Source organism: Hypomesus transpacificus, chromosome 11 (genome assembly GCF_021917145.1).
Source record: "Hypomesus transpacificus isolate Combined female chromosome 11, fHypTra1, whole genome shotgun sequence".
Classification (NCBI taxonomy): domain Eukaryota; kingdom Metazoa; phylum Chordata; class Actinopteri; order Osmeriformes; family Osmeridae; genus Hypomesus; species Hypomesus transpacificus.
Genome location: NC_061070.1, coordinates 15145554 through 15151942, shown reverse-complemented (window position 1 = coordinate 15151942; position 6389 = coordinate 15145554).

The following is a 6389-nucleotide window of genomic DNA, read 5'->3' as shown; positions in this document are numbered from 1 at the left end:
GGGTTTGTAGAGGTCACTATACCCAAAACCTGGCAACCCTCAGGCCTCCAAACCAAGCAGGTACACGTTACTTAAGTCCCTCAAAGTGTTTGATTGTCCACATTTGCTATGCTCCATAGACGTGGCCATTATTACAACACAAGGACCTGATCTTTGAGATTGCTCCAAAATGAAGCACACAGTATAGCCAAGTCGTATTTCAAGTCCTGCCATGTTTGCAGAAACGTATCAGTTGTGTTTAACGATAAACGTTTCTGTCTGTCTGCCTCTCCTTGGTGGTGAACTCGTATCGTCTTGGAACGTTCTGATTTTTCCTTTCATTACTAATGAACAGAGCCGTCGGGGGGAGAGTCAAACAAACATTAAACAAGACAACTCCTCATCTGTTTCAATTAAGTATGAGGTCATTGGTGGTAGATCATGATCAGGGCTGATGTGGAATAAGAATTAGTACGTCTGAATGTGGGTGTCGCCCCCCCCCCCCCCCTCCCCCCAGGGCATGGCCGGGTCTTGATTGGATGGAGCCTCTTTGCGACAGAGAAGAGCACAGTCCAACAGGCCTGGCAGGAGGGGAACCCGTACCCCCACCAGTTCCACATCTCTAGCCCCCTCTGTGTTGACAAAGATCACTGTGAGAGTTGAGATCTCTCCAAGCTTAGCCTCATGGCTTGTTGTCTTAGGGATAATAGCGTGACTACATACCACTATTTTAGACAACATACTTACCTTAAAGATTTACCTTAAAGATTTAGCAAGAATACCTCAGTGATCTGAGCTTATGTTTCAAAGACACAGGGCCTTTGCAAAGCTTTGTTGTCTGACTGGGGTGCAGACAGTATACATTTACCCAAGTTTTAAGCCATTGAAATACTGAAAATGTACACACACTTATTATTGGGGTTCTAATCTGTTTGAAGTCTTTTTTTTTTTTACACTTAGTTTGGGTGGGATTTATGGACAAAAGGTCTTCTCGTCCTCTCAACTCCTACCTCCCAGCCCTCCCATACCGTCCAGCCTCTTCCCTCTTTTTCCCCAGCCTCAGACCCGGGGCTAGACCCATAGACATCTCCTAGACCGAGGCCAACCCCTACAGCCTCACCTTGGACATTAGATTCCAAGACTAGTCCCCCCCCCACTGCCCCTCCGGCCCCCACTCCCCCCCACTGCCCCTCCGGCCCCCACTCCCCCCCACTGCCCCTCCGGCCCCCACTCCCCCCCACTGCCCCTCCGGCCCCCACTCCCTCCCCTGGATCCCTGGACCCCAGCTGGGCCCTGAGCGGGCTTCAGAACATGTTACTACGGTTACGCTGCCTGTTCTCTATATTAACAGAGAAAGTTAGTGGTGCGGAACAGCAGAAGGGGATTGTAATTGACAGGCGGACTTTCTCTCTCTCCACGGTCTGTCCAACTCAGGGGGGCCTTCTTATTAGGGAGCCCTGCGTGAGGCCTTGACCTGTCACACACTTAATGATCTGGGGCCCACAGCCCCAGCCTCTGCCTCCAACCAGCCCCAACCCCAGCCCCAGCCCCAACCCCAGCCCCAACCCCAACCCTGGCAACTCAGCAACATGTCAGGTATTAAGTCAGTTCTGACGATCTGCTATGTCACGTATTAAAAAAGATTTATGTTGATGCGTTAATATAGAATCTCAGAAAACCACCAAATCCTTAAAGTGACTTTTTCAACCTCCCACAGGATACACTACATGTATAAAAATGGCAACGAGAACAAAAATGTTCTCCGTGAATGTTTTTATACAGTGTTACATACAAGGTAAAAGCAGAAAACGAAAGCCTATGAGGCACTTAAATCGAACAAATCCATAATTACACATCATAACTACATTCAAACCATAAACAAGACATCTTACCAAGGGGAGCTTTAAGGCAGGATTGAGGGAAGTGAACTCATAGTGCACTCTATTCTTAAAACGATCAAATTATAGCCTTTCATCTTGGTGTGCATGGCATATTATTAACATTGCTAACACACGTGAACACATTGCTGCCACACACACACACACACTCACACACACACACTCACACACACACACACTCACAGAAGGAGGAGACAAATCCGTCATCAGTGGGGTTTCCTTCCACTAATCTGGGGTTTGGGAAGGTTTGTTTGGTGACCATTAAGACCCTGGTTTAAATCCAGCCTGACCTCTGACCCCTAGCTTAATTGCGTATTGCCAGATAGAGGTGCTGATAGGAGAACACCCTCATCAGGAGAAGTTGGCTAACATTCTCCACGTCTTTCCAATATACCATCATTCCTACCATGCTGCTTTTAGCAAACATACACGCTAGTTCCCAGCTAGTTTCCAATTAGGCTTTCCAGCTCGATCAGCAGTAAGTGAACAATCAAGGAACACTGTCTGTAATGCAAACCATCCCAAGATTTTCACTGCGGAGAAGTCTGTTTTATTACTCTCAACTACATATTTGTTCTCAAAGAACTTTGCACATTGTTTCAACATGCTTTTGTGTATCTACAATGTGTGTGTGTGTAACATTCTACAATGTTCCTGTTTTCAAAATACATCTCACACAGGAAGTATGTGTCTTCTGCAATAGGAACAGGTATGAACAAATCTCACCTTCTCTTGGAAAAGGAATCCCTCACATTTTTCGTCTTGTTATGGCAAAGCCACTCAACAGCGCATTATCTAACCTGATTGTGTCTATGACTGATTCAACAAACAAAGAAATTACTTTCTTTCTTGTTTTGCCATAAACATGACCTAAGCACTCAAACATTTGGTTGCTAAACAATAGCTTCAGGTGCGCCAGTGAAGTATTCAAGGTATGATTCAGGGAAAAGGAGTGTGGAATGTGTCATACCCATTTTAAGTCTCGTATGTGCATGGGGCCTGCATGGACATCTGTCCCTGGTCCCTGTGGCGGGAATGTATCTGTGTCCTCATGCCTTCCATCAAAGACAGTCACAGCAAGATCCAAGGGAAATAAGGACATACATCATGGGTATGAGTTTGATTTATTCCCTCACGTTCACACAAACTTACGAACAGGACAAACCCAAACTATTTAAGCAACTAGAGATAGTTAATCATCAAAATCAGCAATTTGTCACTTGTTGCTAATTGATGGTTTGTTGTATAAACAATTTTATCACCACCCCCCCCCCCCCCCCCCCCCCCCCCGGTACACCCCTCCACCAGCGTGCTGAGGAAGGACTGCTGTGCTGCCGTAGAGCAGACATAACAACAGCAGGACCCTGACAACTACTGTTGGTTTAAGCAACTGATAAGTCAGACTGATTCCTTAGTTTAGGGAATTAAGGGACCATTTCAATTTCATCAGTTGATATTTAAGCGCTTTTAATAGACCGTTTTCAAGTGGTATAGTGCATTTTTGTGTCCATAAGGCATATAAGAAAAATGTGTGTTCATGTCAAACCACAGGACAAGAACTTAGCTCTCCCTTAAGGATGGAATCTCCTGAATCAACTGAGAAGCCCTGGGGTTGTGTAAGGATACGTTGTGTAATTACTTGTAATTAGTGCAATTAAAACGTGAAGGTGAGCAGGGAGTTGGAGGCTTGTTTTTCCAAGTGCCTGAAAAATGCGTAGGATGTGTTTTTGAACTCTGAATATTTTCTATCTGTGGTTGTCTGTGGAAACTCTGGCAGCCGGTCAAAAGTGAGCTGGCTTTGTGTCTGTCTGCTTGTCTGTCTTCCCCAGATAGAGATTAAAAAGGTGGGATGCTCACTGCTGAACCATGTTAAATATCGAGGCTGAATCTACCTTTTTTCTTCTCAGTCCTACACCTCCTTTGTTCTTCCTCTTTAACCTGACTGTGGGACATGGTCCCCTGTGAATCTGTGTCTGACCCGAGGAGAGGTAGTGGTTGGGAATGATTTGTAGCAGCTTCTGTAACGGTTCACTGAACAATTCAGCCCACCACACTGGTGTCACCTAATCCCATTAGAGAGTTCCCTACCAAGGGAAAGAGACAATTACACAGTGTGTGAGTGTGTTTGAGTGTGTGTGTGTGTGTGTGTAAGTGAGTGTGAATGTGAGTGTGTGTGTGTACTGGGTAGGAAAAAGTGTTGTAGCAGGCTGCCCAGTTCAGCTCTCCCAGGCTGGAGACAGACCTGGCACAAACAAGACAAACACAGACAGAGCTAATCACAAGTGAAGTCTGCTCAAGCTTGGGTTTCAAAGGCAGCGGATGCTTCAGCCGCCCCACCCTCACACAACTCCCTCTGTACTCACAGCATTTCATCTGTCTATTTGTGACACCTCGTCTTTTATCTTGTGTAACTCTCTCTCTCTCTTTCTCTCTTTCTCTCTTTCTCTCTCTCTCTCTCTCTCTCTCTCTCTCTCTCTCTCTCTCTCTGTCTCTCTCTCTCTCTCTCTCTCTCTCTCTCTCTCTGTCTCTGTCTCTGTCTCTGTCTCTGTCTCTGTCTCTCATACACACAACCCACAGGTGTTGTGTCTTCAATAGAAGCAGTGTCATTTTCAGATAATGACTGAGATCTGACAATACAACAGGAAGAGAAGGTGGTGCTTTGTCTGGCCCATGGTTTAAGAGTGTGTGTGTGCGCGCGTGCACGTGTGTGTGCGTGTGTGGGGGTAGGGTTAGGTGTGGAGAGTGAGGAGGGGTGAGAGAAAGGAGGTGGGAGTTTGTGTGGCCCCCCTGTAGGCAATTGTTGGAGTGATTGGCAGTAGAGGACCCCAGCTGGCTATGAGGTAGCAGAGGTAGGACACACACACACATAGCCTGTCCGGTCCCCCACCAGCCTGACTGAAAGCATGTCAATCAAGGGTCCATTCCAGCTCAAAGGAGGGGCTGCTGTTGCTTCACACTGGGATTTGAGTGGCGCTGCTGGGGCATGGAGGATGGATGGACCTGTCATAGCAGCAATGCCACTGCCTCATGGCCCCTAGATCAACCCCACACCCCTATCCTCTGTCTCTCTAAGTGGATCAATGCTAAACAAATTAGCAGATAGTAGTCATATTTCTCAAACAGGGAGCTCCTACTCTTCCCCACGATCCCCATAAATCATCCTGACTGACGCGGCCCACAATGATGAAAGCTACCTGTCAAGCCTAACTGGTGGCCGTTAAGAAAGCTCCGCACATTTTTTCTTCTTCTCCCTCTCTCCGTCTGTGTCTATGTGTCTCTCTCTCTTTCGTTCCTCCTTCGCCTCTTTCCACTGCTCTTTCGTCTTTGTTTTCTCAAGCAACTCCAAAAAAGAGAAGGAGAAAAAAAGAAGAGGAAAGAATGCATTGAATGAAAGTGTATGATTGACCCCTTCAGGGAGAGAATGTTCCCAAGAGCGAAATGTATCTTTGTTGCAATTGTCCCTCGGGTTTAAAAGCTTTTCACAGGGCCCAAGAAAGGCTGTGCCCATGTCAGCAGATCTTCTTTTGAAATATAAGTTGTTTGCTAAGGGCTTCTCTTTTTACTCAGCCCCTCGTAGCCAAGGGTTACGTGCACGCTCGCGGTGGGTTCGAAGGTCACACGTACACGCCTGTGATGGTCAGTTTGAGGTCGATGTCTTGAGGTGCTCTGCTTGTGCCCTTATGGCTCTGTGTCAATGGAGGGCTGCAGGTGGTCTTCACTTTTGCTTTAGTCTGGAAAACCATTCAAGTTGAGTCAGCTAAATTGACAAAGAGGGAGACAGAGAAACTCAAACCTTTCTAAAGTTAGGGTGAAATCGTTTTTCTAAGATATCATTAGCTATAATAACTTCCATAATAGCGTTGGTGTGTTTTAAGGGTGGAGACGCACACAGTCACACACAGTCACACACAGTCACACACACACAATGACCAGCCTAGATTTCCACCCAAGCCATCCCTTTCATAGCCCTCCTGTACTGTCTGTGTGTGTCCAAATGGAATAGTGTCCTGAACCCTCTCTGACAGTCAATTCATCACATGGGAGTTATAACGACATTACACAGCCACACAATGGATGAGCAAAGACACTGAGGGTGAGACAGAGACCGCCCCCCAGTCCTCCTGCCCCCTCCCTCCTCACCATGCCCCCACCCACCCCCCACACCAACCCCACCGCCAGGCTCCCAATACCATTAGATTAAGACAACATTCACTAATTAAGTATCTCCGACCTATTACTCTGTCATTCAATCAGCCATTATTTCGAAACTTCCTTCCTCCTCTCTTTCATATTGATGGGCGCTAGGAGAGTGAGGTTCCCCCTGTATAATTACCATGGAAGGGGATTAGGGGATAGGGGGTGAGGGCTGGGGGTGCATAGGGGCTGGCGCTGGGGGGTACCCATGCCTGCTGCTCCTGCATTGTTCCCTGCATTTCTTTTTAGGAGCTCATCTATATGTGTCAATTTAGTGCGGCCCACAGTCTGGTGTTTCCTGGCTCTCTGAGATTGCGT